The following is a 16,002-nucleotide window of genomic DNA, read 5'->3' as shown; positions in this document are numbered from 1 at the left end:
CTGACCTTGTCGCTCATCACATACTACCTACAACACCTGTGGCATGGAACACTGAGCTAATGGATATGCCAGTACTGGAGGACTAAGCGTAGACAGGTCGCAGAATGTCTCATCCGAAGCTTGCTTTACTTATCTCCAGCCTGGGCTCACACAACGATTGGTGGGACAGACAGAATTGACCATATCGTATGTATATAAGTTAAGTTCTTGTAAATATTTAATATGTTCAGGTCGCCAGCCCAGGGTTGCTGTTCTGGATATAACAAAATAATGGTCGCTACTTTTCTTAAGAACTACCTCATACTTTTTGTACTGAGGAGTGCCAAGGCGTGTAAAGGTTGATGTGCCTTACAATCTTTGTTAAACTGTTTGGCTTTGCTGCACTTAGTTTGGGTAAGTGCTGGGGTACAGGAAGGGGTGGTCCATATCATTGTTTTCAGTTTTTCATTGTATTTCACTCATTGGTTTTTGTCATTGCATCTTTGGCTCTTACACTTAATGTGTTAATTATGCAAATAACTATAGCTTCTTCAGAATTCACTTTATGTAGTACCACTGGCTCTTGTGGATGAGTTGTTGTAAGGACAGAAACGTCTCAGCTCACCTTTCACAACTTAATGTTGGCATAGCATTTCTGCAGGAAACACACCTTCGTACTAAGGATGTTAATGGAATTCGGAATGGTGGGTAGGTAAAGTATTGCACTCCAAATTTGACTCTAAAGCCAGGGGCACAGCAATACTTATCCATAAAGGTATTGTCTTTGAAGCTAGTAAAATTATGGCTGACCCAAATGATAGATATATTATAGTTTCCAGACAACTGTTTAATAAATTTGTGACCATGGCACATTTATGCTCCAAATTGGGATGATGAAATATTCATTTACTCATTCTTTTCTTCTCTACCAAATGTAGATAGCCATTTTCTCATAATTGGGGGTGATTTCAACTGTGTCTTAAATCCTGAATTAGATCGTTCATCTTCTAGATCAGCTCAGATATCTAAAATGGCATTTGCCTTAAGGAATTTCAGCACTCAGCAAGGCTTACATGACCCATGGAGATTTAGACACCCAACAGCTAGGGCTTATTCATTTTTCTCACCAGTACATCATACATAGTCTCAAATGGACTATTTTTTATGGACAATAGATTTATTCCCTCCATTAATTGTGTAACCTATCATGGCATTGTATTATCGGATCATGCTCCTCTGTCTATGGAATTAACATTTGCAAATGAGCCTTTTACTTTCAGACCCTGGCGTCTAAACCCTCTCTTCTTGTCTGACCCTGGATTTATTACATTCATGAGTGACCTGATCAAGTTTTTCAATGAAACCAAGGCGACTCCATATATGTCGCACTGTGTCCAGTGGGAAGCAATAAAGGCATATCTCCGTGGTCAAATTATTAGTTACGGGTCTAACAAGAAAAGGGAGAATACTGCTAAGCTAAAGGAGCTTTCTGAAAGTATAGCAGAAATAGATGCACGCTATGCCATGGCTCCAACCTCTGAACTTTATCAAAAAAGAATCAGTCTCCAAAAAGAATTCGACTTGGCCTCTACTGCTAAGGCAGAGCAACTAATTCTTAAGGCTCGCCATCAAATTTTTGAACATGTTGATAAATCTGGTAAGCTCTTGGCATAGCAGGCACATCAAATCTACATTTCTCAGCTAATAACACAGATTAAAACTTCTCTTGGTTCTGTAGTCACTGATCCGGTTCAGATTAATGATGTGTTTCGTGACTATTATGTGAAACTATATACTTCAGCATGCAAACACAACCCAAATACACCTGATTGCTTCTTTGAAGGTATAGATCTCCCTCAATAAAATAGGACTGAAAAAACTTTTCTGGAGAACCCTTTATCAATAGAGGAGTTTACAGATGCTATTAAAAGTATGCAGTCTGGCAAGAGTCCAGGTCCAGATGGATTTGTATTAGAATTCTATAAGATGTTGTCTAGTGACCTGGCTCCCTTGCTTTTAGTTATGTACTCTGAGGCCTTATCAATTGGACTGCTGCCCCAGACCCTTAGACAAGCTTCACTATTCACTATTATTGGTCATGTAACATTCAAAAGGTTATTTTTTGGGTTTGGGGGCAGTCAGATTTACATGCTGTGCCAGACTGGTGTGTGGCGGAGTCCCATGGTTCCCTTGTTCATTCCCTAGTTACCGCCTCCTTACAGGTCTCTATGTATAGTTCTGGCAGTAATCCTGTGATAACCTATACACTGAAAATCTGGTCACAATTCAGAAAACATTTTGGTCTGCAAAACCCCTCTGTTATGGCACCCATAATGTCTACCCATCTTTTCACTCCATCGATGGTAGATCAAGCCTTCCATGCTTGGCATGGGAATGGGATACATTTTTTTAAAGATCTGTTTATAGATGGATCCTTTACATCATTTGAGCAGCTAGCAAGAAAATTCAATTTATTAAAGTCCCACTTTTCTAGATACTACAGTCCATGAAATTTCCACTTGAACCTTTGACTTCACCAGTTGATACTTTGCTATCGATTAATATAAACTCAAAGGACTGTAATCGCTCACATTTACGAAGCCATTGGTGAGACAAATCCGCAGACCACAGACATAATTAAAGCACAATGAGAGCAGGATTTGAGCTTATCTTTCACACTGGAACTGTAGAATATAGTTCTGGCACAAGTACGTGTCTCATCTCCATGCAGTCAACATGGTTTAATACAATTTAGGATCGTGCATCGTGTTCACCTGTCTAAGGCTAAACTAGCCAAGATATACCCAAATTTGGACCCCACTTGTGACAGATGTAAGTTGACACCTGCAACTTTAATTCACATATTTTGGAAATGTCCAAGCCTGCACAGCTTTTGGACGTCAATTTCTAAATCTCTGAATGAGGCTTACAATATCCTAATTGAGCCAGACCCCTTGATTGCTATTTTTAGTATAAAGCCAAAGGATACCAAGTGGCCCTCAACTTTTTATAAAGTTGTGGCATTAGCTTGTTTGCTAGCTCGCCGCCTCATCTTGTTTAATTGGAAAAACCCTAAATCCCCTTCTCATGCCAGACAAGATATTATGTTTCATTTAAAATTTGAAAAAATCAAGTATACACTGAGGGGGAAGTCTGCAGAGTTTGTGAGTGCCTGGTCTCCATTTATTTCTTATTTTTCTACCATCATTGGGATAACAAATTGGAATGACTCATAGAGCCCTGGTGTAAGAGCCTCAATTTTATCTTTCTTTGATTCTATTTTACTTTACTTTACTTTACTTTACTTTTGTTATCATTATTTATTTATTTATTTATTTACTTATTTTTTTCTCAATAATTCCTAATATGGTTAAGTTTTAACATACTGTTTTAGCAAATTTATCATGGACCACTGTAAGGGAATGTGGGGTGGGGGAGGGAACAGGGTTGGGTTGTCTTTGTAGATATATTTAGCATATTATATAGTGATTTGTAGTTGAAATTGTGTTATTTATCTTTCCTCTTTTCCTCTGTACTAATGTTGAAAAGACAATAAAGAGATTGTTAAAAAATCTAGTCCATAAACAGACTCAGTAAGCATTCCTGTACTCTAGAACAGGGAGATGTTATTTGTAACCACATTTTGAAAAACATCCTATTGGTATTAGTCAAATGAATGATTATCCCACCCCTCTCTCTCTCTGACCCCCCTCACATTTCTTCATGTTGTTGCCATGTCGACAGGTCCAGTGCACCAGGCCAGCTGTTCCACCATTACCCACAATCCCTGATCTGCTTTGTCACTCTATCAGTCATAGACAGAGAGACACTTCAACAACAACACACACACACACACACACACATTAAGGTCTGTACCTGCTCTAGCCTGTGTAATTTAAGTGAAGCACTTAACTGTGTAACATCATCAGTTTGCTGTACATAAACTTTTAGAGCATGTAGCGCTGGTGCTGTATTATTTGAAACACTGAGATTAAAATTCAAAATGCATTTAAAAGGTTTTAATCTCAATCTGCAACTAACTGTCACTTCAAAGGTGTAAAAACAACAGTGTGTAAAAGGTTTGTATTTTGCTGTTCATGTTGTGAAACATGCACACAACTAATTTTCTCCACAGTAAATCAGATTTCCCACAAGGGAGTGCAGCTGGCAGTCACTTAGCATTTTCATACATTTTTAAGCTCAACGGACCCCACACCAGCAGGAGTACATCTATAACTGCAATCAAAATAGAAAACAAAGTACTTTTTCACCTAAATTTAAGACTCAGTGTTCTTTAATGTGTATTTTTATTACGTCAGTTAATTCTAAAAATAGTTTGAAGAAAGTGAAGCCGGCAGGCTAGCTTTATTTCAGACTTTTACAGCCTTAAAGAATATAAATATTACATCATTCGGCTACTCTGACATCGAGCTATTTAGAATTTTTAGAGAAAAAAGTTGTCTTTGTATTATTACAAATCTACAATATAACCATTACAGTCAGTAAGCGAGAATAGGTGAGAGTTTACACAAAACAATACAGTACAATAAACCTCTCTATGCATGTCAGTTTATCCCACTATCACAGCAGTTTATGTCTTTTGATTATGTTAATTTTTTATTTAATGGTTAAATATTCAATGATGTGTCAGATTTTTCAATAAACATTGTTATAAATCTCCAATTTGCAGTGCTTTTTCCCCAAGGAGCTGCTTTTAAACATTTAATCAACATTATCTGCTCAAAATGGTGAATGCCAACTCCATGTATAAGAGTATAATAATTGTATTACATCAATGTAATAATTATGTAACAATGCAAGTCTTATTTATAGGTATATTAAAACAATATTTATCAAAGCCAAATATGTTAATATATTGCTAAAAAGAAAAACATGAAAATTGTTAAATGGGTGAATGTAAAGAGTGGTAAGTGAGGACTACAGGAGGAGTATTTACTGTCTGCAGTTTTTGTCATCCTTTAAATGAGTTCATCTTATTTTTTTCATGTATGTTTTTTCATTTCTTAAATATCACTGTGCGTGTGTGTGTGTGTGTCTGTGTGTGTGTGTTTGATCTGCGGGCCGTTATTTAAAGGTTACTCCACTAACCTTAATAACACAGTTCAGTGCACAGAGGATGAGTTTACGTTCAGTGAATGAACAGAGAGAGAGAGAGAGAGAGAGAGAGAGAGTGGGAGAGAGACTGAGAGGCACATAGATACACATAGATGTAATTTAATTCAATAGAGAAGAACCCAGTAAACTTCACTGGAGTGACTGTATTTCTAAAGAAAACATCAACGAACGCATATATTCAGATTTGGGCAGAATTCTTCTATAAACAAGTGATGTCTGAACACTGATCACACTGTCCTGAATGTATTCAGTAACATATTCCACTGTATTACATCATAAAATATTCAGAATACATTTAAAATACATGTACAATAAATCTGTTTTAGTCACACTGTTCCTTGCTGGTGCTTGTTTTCAGTTTGCTTCATGTAATTATTCTGTTTTCTGAATGTGGGTCGTGAAATATTCCCTGATTATTTAAAGGAATTTCCAAAATGATTAACATATATTTCTGCCTGTGTCAGTTCACTGCTGCTCCCTTAATCCCTTCAGCAGGAGTCCATAACAGCACATATGTGTATATTCTATGTGTATATTATGCTATCGGATATGTCCATTTTTGTTGTTTTTCAGTTTTTTACATAATTCTAAAGATGGACCAACAGAAATGATCCAGAATTACTTCGAAAAAATGTCTGCTTCCATTGACTTACATTAAAAGTAGAGTAGGTTTTTTTTTTCTACTGTAAAGTTACCATTTTGGTGATACAAGGTTTCTTCTGATAACAGCGATATACAGTCGATGACCATATATATCATATATATCTTATATACAGCCGGTGAGTGTATATATCATATATCATTTATACAGTCAATGGCCCAATCCCATTTCTTCTTTTTACCCCTACCCCTTGTTTTCGAGTGGTAAAGGGGTAGTGGTTGAAATCTTCCCCCTATGAAATGGGACGACCCTTCAAGATACGTCATTAGTTCTCAACAGCGACTTTTACGTAAACAGACGAGATGAGGTTTTCCAGCCATTTTCAATATGCCGCCTCCAGCCGTGGTGATCTCACTTGTGTGTCACATGACAGGACAGGTGAATCATATTTAAAATAGCCTGGAAAATAATGAGGACGTGTTTTCCTGCTTTGTCTCCAGACTATAGCAATAATGGTACATCATACTGACACTTGCCATTTATCTGAATGAGACTGAAAAGCAGGGGCTCGCGATTCATTCACAACTTCAATTTTACGCATCAATCAATCAAACGAGTCTTCGAATAAAAAAGAGCACAAACAAAAAACTACATCACTTCATTAACAACTACTAGCGCTGCTCTGTAGGCGACCCTGCCAGCCTGCAGTGACAGCAGAGGAGGAGAAAGTTCAGCTCCTCACTGCTTAAATACACTTAGGGCATCATACGCCTTGAAAGAGGGGGCAATTATTTATTATCACCACCAAGAATTCTTCGGTGATATGAAGCTGAACTTAGCTTTCTAATCACCAGCTTCATGATGGAATTTTCCTGTTCCACCTTAAATGGTGCAGCAACCTCAGGTACCAGAACAGAAGGTGGAACAGGAATTTTTGCCAGGTAGCGACCGAGACGTCAGCGTATTACTAGCGATTTTTATGTGTGTTATGAAGGAAATGACCATAAAACACTATTACAATGGTTCTTACAATACAGCGGCTTTATAACAGAGAACAAACACATTTATGTGTCTCTTTGGTCGCTTGTGCAACCATCTTGCAGATGATTTGCAGGGCATTCTGGGAATTTTCTCATAACACTCCGTTTGAAGGGCCATGTAGCCCTAACACTTCACCCCACCCATCCATCTCACCAACAATCGGGACAACCCTACCCCTAGGGGTAGGGCTAAGTTAGGGGCAAGGGGTGAATATATTATTTGACCATCACTTAGTGTATATGACATATATACAGTCAACAAGTGTATATATCATATATGCAGACAATAAGGGTATATAAAAATAATAACGATAATAAATCTTTATGCAGCTCAATGTGTTTTAATGTAAAAACAACAGAGAAAGATAAGTAATATATAACATACAAATCATATAAACAGTGAATGAGTGTAACTACATATATATATATATTATATCATGTATTTCATATTTCAGCATTCAGCAGCTCAGCGCCTCTGTAATTTCTACCTCTCACTCTCGTTCATACAGCTTGTAGGTTCTTGTTACAGTGGAGGATCTACAGCACATTCTCCATCAATATGAAGAACCATTTCATGATGTAAAGAACCTTTTAAATTGTTCTTTGAGTGTTCATGGTTCCTTATAGACCCATTGTCTTCAGTAAATACTACTTAAAGAACCAAGATGTTTTTGTTGATATTCTATTTTTTCCTTTTACTAGTACATCAGCACCTGTGCAGACACATTTACAGCAAAGATGTTAGAACTCTTCACCAATAAAATAGACATAAATTGTTGTGGCTCTCAAGATGGTTTGATTTTTTTGGTCTGCTGTTAATATCTGTGTCGTGACAGCTGAACTAGGAGAGTGAATTAATAGAGAGAAAGCATGATGGAGTGAATGGAGTGTGGAAGAGAGAGGTGCAGTCTATCCTGCAGTGTTTGTTCAGTCAAGTGTGTTTTTGTTCTTTTCACCTCACTGTGTGTGTGTGTGCATGTGTGTGCGTGCGCATGCGCGTGTGTGTGTTTGTGTATGTGTGTGTGTGTGTGTGTGTGTTCATCTTACCAAAAAAACACATTCACTTCTCCTGAAAAGGCCAAACTGCCTTCTGCACACACACACACACACACACACACACACACACACACACACACACACACACACACACACACACACACACACACACACACACACACACAAATCTCTCTGTGAGGGTGAGAGAAAAAGAGAGAGAGGGAAATAATAGGGGAAGAGAGAAAATTGAGAAAGAAAGAAGTCTTGAAAAAAGAGGGTAATAAAGAAAAAAGAAAACATGAATGAATGCAATGGAAACAGAGAGAAGACAGAAAGAGGGAGAGAGAGGGCTGAGCGAGAGAGAGAAGACAGAGAGAGAGGGAGAGATAAGATAAGACAAGCCTTTATTAGTCTCACAACGGGAAATTCTCACTGTTACAGCAGCAACAAAAAAAAGAGAAGTAAGAAGTAATTACAAACAAGTAATGGACTTTGTTAACTACTTAACAAGGTTTTTTACAGTTTGTTACTTGTTACTATATAGACAACGTATATTAGAACTAAACATATAAGATAACAAATATAAACTCTATCCTTCACAAAAATAACAAAATAATGAATTATAAAGCAATAAAAAATCTATGATATTTACACTGTAAGGATATTTTCCTGAAATTCACATGGAGTTTTGCACATGAGGTACTGGTTTATATCAAACATGGGATGGTGAGGAGTTAATAATATAAACAATTACAAATAGAAAGCTCAGAGTATTTACACTATACAGATATTTAACAATATATTGCACATTGAGTGTTGATTATATTGCACACTGGAAAAGGTGATAAAATCACAGTATGTTCAGTGTGAGAGGTCTAGTGGGGGGGGGGGGAGGGGGGGGTGGAGGGGGTTTCTACTGGGAGCAGTGCTGGTTGTACAGTCTAACAGCAGCAGGAGCAAAGGACACACTCAGGGTGAAGCACCCTGTCACTGAATGAGCTGCTCAGTGCTGCCAGAGTCTCATGCATGGGATGGGAGCTGTTCTCCAGCATGGATGCTAGTCTGACTACCATTCTTCTGTCTCCCACCACCTGCACTGGGTCTATGGGCCTACCTAGGAGTCTGTCTGCAGTTGAGATGCTGCTGCCTCAGCAGACCACTCCAAAGAAGATGGCTGAAGCAACAACAGTGTCAAAGAAGGTCCTAGGGAGTGCCCCCTGCACTCCAAATGACATCAGTCTTCTTAGCAGGTAGACTCTACTCTGGCCTATAAAGCGCACTTGTGTTTTCTGACCAGTCAAGTCTATTGTTGAGATGAAAACCTAGGTACTTATAAGAGAAGACTGAGAGAGAGAAGACAGAGAGAGAAGAATAAGAGAGAGAAGACAGAGAGAGAGAAGAATGAGAGAGAGAGAGAAGACAGAGAGAGAGAAGAATGAGAGAGAGAGAGAAGACAGAGAGAGAGAGAGAAGGCAGAGAGAAGAATGAGAGAAAAAGAAAGAGAGAGAAGACAGAAAGGGAGAGAGAGAAGACAGAGAGAGAGAGAGAGAGAGAGAGAGAGAGAGAGAGAGAGAGAGAGTCAAACCAAACCATTTTTCCTTTGGATTTTGTTCAGGTTTTTGGTTCTTAATGTCCTTAGTTTTTATAGTTTTGTCAGCAGACCACTCCAAAGAAGATAGCTGATGCCACAACAGTGTCAAAGAAGGTCCTAGGGAGTGCCCCCTGCACTCCAAATGACATCAGTCTTCTTAGCAGGTAGACTCTACTCTGGCCTATAAAGCGCACTTGTGTTTTCTGACCAGTCAAGTCTATTGTTGAGATGAAAACCCAGGTACTTATAAGAGAAGACTGAGAGAGAGAAGACAGAGAGAGAAGAATAAGAGAGAGAAGACAGAGAGAGAGAAGAATGAGAGAGAGAGAGAAGACAGAGAGAGAGAAGACAGAGAGAGAAGAATAAGAGAGAGAAGAGTCAGCTGGTAGAAAATTTGGTTTAAATCATCTGTTTCTAAGTTTATGCCTTTTTTATTTGTCTTGTAGTTTGTTTCAAGGAATGTGTCCAGCATTTGCTGGATCTTATCAGAGTCTAAAGCTGCTGTGTAATCAGTGATGCTCTGTTCCGTCCATTTGTCTGTTTTTGGGAGAGGACAGGCGTCTTTGTTTTGGACTTATTTGTTTTTTTCTTTTGTTGTTTTTTTTTAAGTATAATACTATTGGGCCGTGATCTGATAAATAGAGTTGTGGTAAGACTGTGAAAGCATCGATGTGTCCAGGGTTCATGTCTGTGATGGTGTAATCTACTATGTTACTGCCCAGTACAGAGGAGTAGGTGAATCTGGGAATCTCCTCCCGTCCTGCCACTGACAATGTACAGGCTTTTGCATAACTGAAGTATGTGTTTTCCATGTTTGTTAATTACACTATTGTAGTTTTGTCTCTGAGTTGTTATATTGGTGTGGTAGAAGGGGATTTGTTTAGGTTTGTGTGTAATTTGCTCTAAATGAATGAAATCTTGTTCTCTACCAGTTCTAGCATTTACATCTCCACAGCACAAAATGCAGCCTAAGTTCTGAAAATGGCTTATTCCCTTCTGGAGATTTTCAAAGGTGACTTAGGAGAATTTGGTGGAGGTATATAAATTGCACATAAATAAACATCTCTGTAAGTTTCTAACAGGTTCATGTTCATTTTGATCCATAGATGGTTTTTACCTTTTTTGATTGGGGTTATAAAGGATCTGTATTCTTCTTTATACCACACAAGTATACCACCAGAGTTTCTACCAGTTTTGATGTGGTGGTGTTTTGTAGGAGGTACGTGTAGTTCTATGTTTTCGGGCAGGAAGGATTGATGATGTTATCCCATGTTTCTTGTAAGATGATTAAATCTCTGTTATATACACTATTTACAAAATCAGGATTCGTCAATTTTGAACCAAATGTTGATGAGAATGAACCTTGAATATTCCAACAGCTAACTGAAAAGTAGTTTGTGACAGAGCAGGGTGATAAAGTCTCTTATCTGACTGGACTGTACCTGGGTGGGTGCAGGTGGAGTTTCTTGGGTCAATACAGCAGCATATGTCTCAGGCTGTGGTGCTGAATGAGGCGTGGTCTGAGGCTGTGCTGGCCAGTTGTTTTGGATATGAAGAGACTGGTGATGTGGGGTGTGCAGTGGAGTGGGGGTGGAGGCACTGAAAACCTCTCTGGGGTCTTTGGCTGCTCTTCTGGGGTGAAGGTTCTGGGATGAGTAAAGCTGTTTAGTTGTGTGTTTGTTCTGGCGTAGAACTTTGACTTTAATGTTTTTTACAAATAGTTTCACTCCTTTTTGGTTGAGATGGAGTCGATCAAACAGTGTGTGAAGAATTTGTCCATGAAGAACTACTTGAACATTTGGTACCTGTGTACACAGTCTATAGATGTCTACACTGATATTGTTGAATGTGTGTTGCAGTGTGTCCAGTAGTGGTAATAAGGTGGAGATGGTGAATGTAGCTGTGGGGAATCTCCTGCTGGCTGTTACGGGTGTTTTTCTGAGTGCTCCAGGTGTGTTCCTTCCGCTTTCAGTGAGATTATTGGTTCCATTGTGAATGATGATGTGCTGAACTCCTTCTCAATCCATGCTTGATAGCTGAACAATGGCTTTTGATATGGCTGGAGTCCAGACTCATGAATATTATTTGGTGCTGCTTCTTCTCAGAGGGTGGTGGTGTCTGTGTGTTGTGTGCAAGTTTTACAGTGCTGTGTAGGTTTTGGTGGAGTGGTTTTGGGGGGATTAGAGGTTGTAGGGGATGAGATGACAGAAGTGGGAAGGGTAGAATGTGAGATCTGGATCAGCGGTGGTGTTTTAGAGGGGGTAAGGGTAGGGGACAAAGTGAGCCCATGGTTTGTGGTTGCTCTGCTTTGACATTACAGTTTTCTTCATGTTTAGGAAGCAGTTTTGGAAGTTTTGTAGACTATTCTCAGATCCCTGAATCAAAACTGTTCCTTTGTGATACACATTGACTGTTAGGATGGGGCATGTGTATTCAGCATCTTCATATGTGCTGATCTGTCTTCTTTTGCTGATTCCATTTTTCTTTATGTGTGGAAATGTCTCTCATATTACTGCATGCCAGTCTGCAGGATGATGCATTAAGAAAAGCAAGTTGCACATTACCATACGGTTGTCCTTTGAAGTGGTCTCCTGCTAGTGTCTCAGAGTTGTGAGTTCTCGTGGAGAACTTTTGTTTTGAAAATTTTCTTGGCTTTTATTGCTTGTTGCGGGTGTCGGATTTTGCAGCCGTCCAGCTGTAACGAGTGTCCGTTGGAAGCGGAGGAATCTGCTGTTTCCATCTTCAGTCTACTTTTTACTGTTTTCACGTTTCCACTTTCTTTACTTACTTTCTGTCATTGTTCTCTGTGGTTTCTGTCCTGTTGTGTTTAGTTAGCACCACTGTGTCGCTGTGTTAGGTAGCTGCTGTTTGGATGTTGGTTACTGAGAGAGAGACGACTGAGAGAAGACAGACAGACAGAGAAAGAGAGAGAGAGAGAGAGAGAGAGAGAGAGAAGACAGAGAGAGAAAACAGAGAGAGACTGACAGAGAGAAGACAGAGAGAGAGAGAGGACAGAGAGAGAAGACAAAGAGAGAAGAATGAGAGAGATGACAGAGAGAGAGAAGACTGAGAGAAGACAGAGAGACAGAGAGAAGACAGACAGAAATGACAGAGAGAGGAGAGAGAAATCAGAGAGATGACGGAGAGAGAGAAGACTGAGAGAAGATAGTGAGAGAGAGAGAGGAGAGAGAAGACAGAGAGAGAAAACAGAGAGAGAGAGGAGACAGAGAGAGAGAGAGAAAAGAGAGAGAGAGAGAAAGACAGAGAGAGAGAGAGAGAGAGAGAGAGAGAGAGAGAGAGAGAGAGAGAGAGAGAGAGAGAAGCTGGTAGTGGACTGAGGTGACTTAATTAGAAACTAAATAATGAAAGTGAGAGCATGAGAGAGCGAGCGAGAGAGAGAGAGAGAGAGAGAGGTAAAGGCGTTGGAGGTTTGAATATTGGTCACTCCGGCTCTGAGAGAAGGGAATGTTTTTAATAATAGCGCTGTGCCTTGGAGCATAGTAAATTTTAATGACTGATAGAAAACCAATTATCGATGGAGCTGTATTGCACCCAGCCTGCTGACCTTTACAGACTGAAAAATGGCATTCTAGCAGAAATGTTGATGCATTCCCCCTCCCTCCCTCCACCCTTCTCTCTTTTTATACACTCTTTCCTTTTTTCAACACACTTTGTCTTCCTCTGCACATCCCTGCTTACTTGACCCCTAATGAAATGTCAATTAAGTTGTTAAAATGTTTTTCTTCCTCTGGCTAATGTGGGGATGGTGATGCTGTGGGAGTTTTTTTTGTTGATTGCACTTTGGATTACACTTTGAGGGATAGTTCAGACAAAAATTCAAATTCCCTCATTACCTCAGCAAATGTAGATGATTAGTGAAGATTAGTTTACTTCTTTAGATGTGCATTGGAGCTGCAGGGTTGGGCTAATCTAATGTAGGATGAGTAGGTGGGGCTAAACTGCTTTAGACTGAGTGGTTCAGGCTAAATTGATGTAGGCTGAATGGGTGGGGCTAAACTACTGCAGGCTGAATGGGTGGGGCTAAACTACTGCAGGCAGAATGGGTGGGGCTAAATTGCTGTAGGCTGAAAGTGTGGGGCTAAACTGCTGTAGGCTGAAGGGATGGGGCTAAACTGCTGTAGGCTGAAGGGATGGGGCTAAACTGCTGTAGGCTGAAGGGATGGAGCTAAACTGCTGTAGGCTGAAGGGATGGGGCTAAACTGCTGTAGGCTGAAGGGATGGGGCTAAACTGTTGTAGGGTGAATGGATGGGGCCTAAAGTGCTGTAAAATGATGTGGTTTATAAACAAAAGTGCATTAGCATAGTTAAACGAAGTTGTAGCAGCTCTCTGAAAACCTGACTTTTGTATGTATTTTGTTCCATTTGTCTTTTAAAAAAACACCTTTGAAATGCAAATACCACACATATCCCCAAAATCCACACTGCACAGCCCTATATAAACACAATCCCTCCTGATGCAGACCTTTAGCCTGTTTACGCTGATCCAGGGTGATTCCCAAAAACAATGAAGGCAGCTTGTTGTTTTCGGCCATGCTGAACTGTCATGCTGTCCAGTTTCTTTTTTTGTTAGATGCTGTAACACACACTCCATCAGCAGCACCCTGACACGCCAGCCAAACACACGGCTCATTAAGAACCAAGGCGATTAGCTAGCTCTATGCCAAATATGGCAACTTCCTGTCTGGGGCATGCTAACGGGCTAATGGCCTGTCAGGGACATGACCGATCTCCGTGGAAACAATAGCGTCTTTCATATCTCCATTCAATGATCTTTTGTTCGCCTTTCATCCGATTTTTCCTCCAAGTCATGTCAGATCAGCCGGGCGAAGGGGCCGAAAGAAAGCACTTCAGCAGAAGAGGGGGATTTCAGGAGTGAAATTAATGAGGCTGCTATTGTACGCTATTGTCCTAGCGCACGCTAAAAACGGATATTGCGGCTTTCTTTCGCTCTCCAGTGCATCGTGACCCGTGTGGGGGAAAGTCGTTTATCAATGCGCTAAATGTTTCTATTCAAAACCAGCAAGGCCCAGTCGATAGGGGAATGCTGGGAAATTGGATGGCAGACGGCCGGCCTGCAGACATTAGCACTGCTGATGGTCTCGTCCTGATCAATCAGACGCAGTTTTCGGTGAAGACATTCTCAGCTACTTTAAGGTCACTGACACAGCTTGTATAACCTCCATAGAAAAGAACTAACTGGAACAGCTGAACATGATCTTAATGTCACCATTTCCAGTGTCAAGCGCGGGATAGAGGAGTATAAAGCCCCACAGCACTGGGCTATGGAGTACTAGAACTACGTTCTCTGTGGAAAACAACAGCATAGACCAGCTTGAATTTCATGCTTGGCTAGCTAATTTATGCCAGCCTCCAGAACACAACATATGCTGGTTTTGATGGTGACCAACTTAACAGTTTCCATTGCTGCTGACAAGCAAATTAGCATTCAAATTACAACATATCACTGTTGTTGGAAGAAAACCTCCATCCATCCATCCATCCATTTTCTAAGCCGCTTCTCCGTCAGGGTTGCGGGGGGATGCTGGAGCCTATCCCAGCAGTCTTCGGGCGGAAGGCAGGATACACCCTGGACAGGTCGCCAGTCCATCGCAGGGCAGGAAGAAAACCTCATACCTCCAAAATTGTAATTTTATAGGAGAAGGAAAAAAACCTACTATACTTTTAATGTCAGCCAAGTCCCAAGTTCCCCCAAGTCCATTCAGGTCATTTCTTTTAGCCCGTTCATCATGAAATGTACATACAACATAACAGGTACCTGGCATTTTCAATTATGTCAAAAACTGAAAAACAGCAAAAATAGAGATGTAAGGTTTTCTTACAACAGTGATATGCTGGTCTGTGCTGGTGATTCTAGCAGTTATCTGGAGTGATGGAGCTCCATCCAATACCTCTGGGATGAGTTGGAGTGATCCAGAGCTGACTATTCAACAGTACCTGTCAGTTCCTGACCTCACTATAATGCTCAATAAAATCCTCACAGCAACGTTCCAACATCTAGAAGCCGTCCCAGAAGAGTGGAGGCTGTTACTGCAGCACAAACTCACTACTAGCACCCTTCATTTCAGAAGAAGCGTCGGAGTCTACAGACTTTTGGACATGTGCTTGTTTACTTGTTGTGGGTTCTGTAAGCCAGTCAATACCTAAGAAGAGTTTTGAGCAGCTACTTTTGTACTTGTAATAACAACATAGTAAGGTATAAGCTATCCATCCATCCATTTTCTAAGCCGCTTCTCCGTCAGGGTCGCGGGGAGGTGCTGGAGCCTATCCCAGCAGTCTTCGGGCGGAAGGCAGGATACACCCTGGACAGGTCGCCAGCCCATCGCAGGGCAGACAGACAGACACAGACAGTCACTCACACACTTGGTATAAACTAATATAAGACAAATCTTTGTTCGGTTTTCCTACACTCCTTGTCTCTCTGCTCCACTCAAAGCAACATAATAAAACAGTAAAAATAAACGAGTACAAATACAAAAAGGAGGTAGATAAAATACCTTGGTGAATAGAAAATAAGATTGACACATGTACATACCCATACATACACAAACCTATATAAATTTGTACACATACACCTACATATACATACATACACCTGCACATACATACACACACAGTAC

Source organism: Pygocentrus nattereri, chromosome 10, assembly GCF_015220715.1.
Source record: "Pygocentrus nattereri isolate fPygNat1 chromosome 10, fPygNat1.pri, whole genome shotgun sequence".
Lineage (NCBI taxonomy): Eukaryota > Metazoa > Chordata > Actinopteri > Characiformes > Serrasalmidae > Pygocentrus > Pygocentrus nattereri.
The sequence above is the reverse complement of the archived record's forward strand: the minus strand, read 5'-3'. Positions refer to the sequence as shown.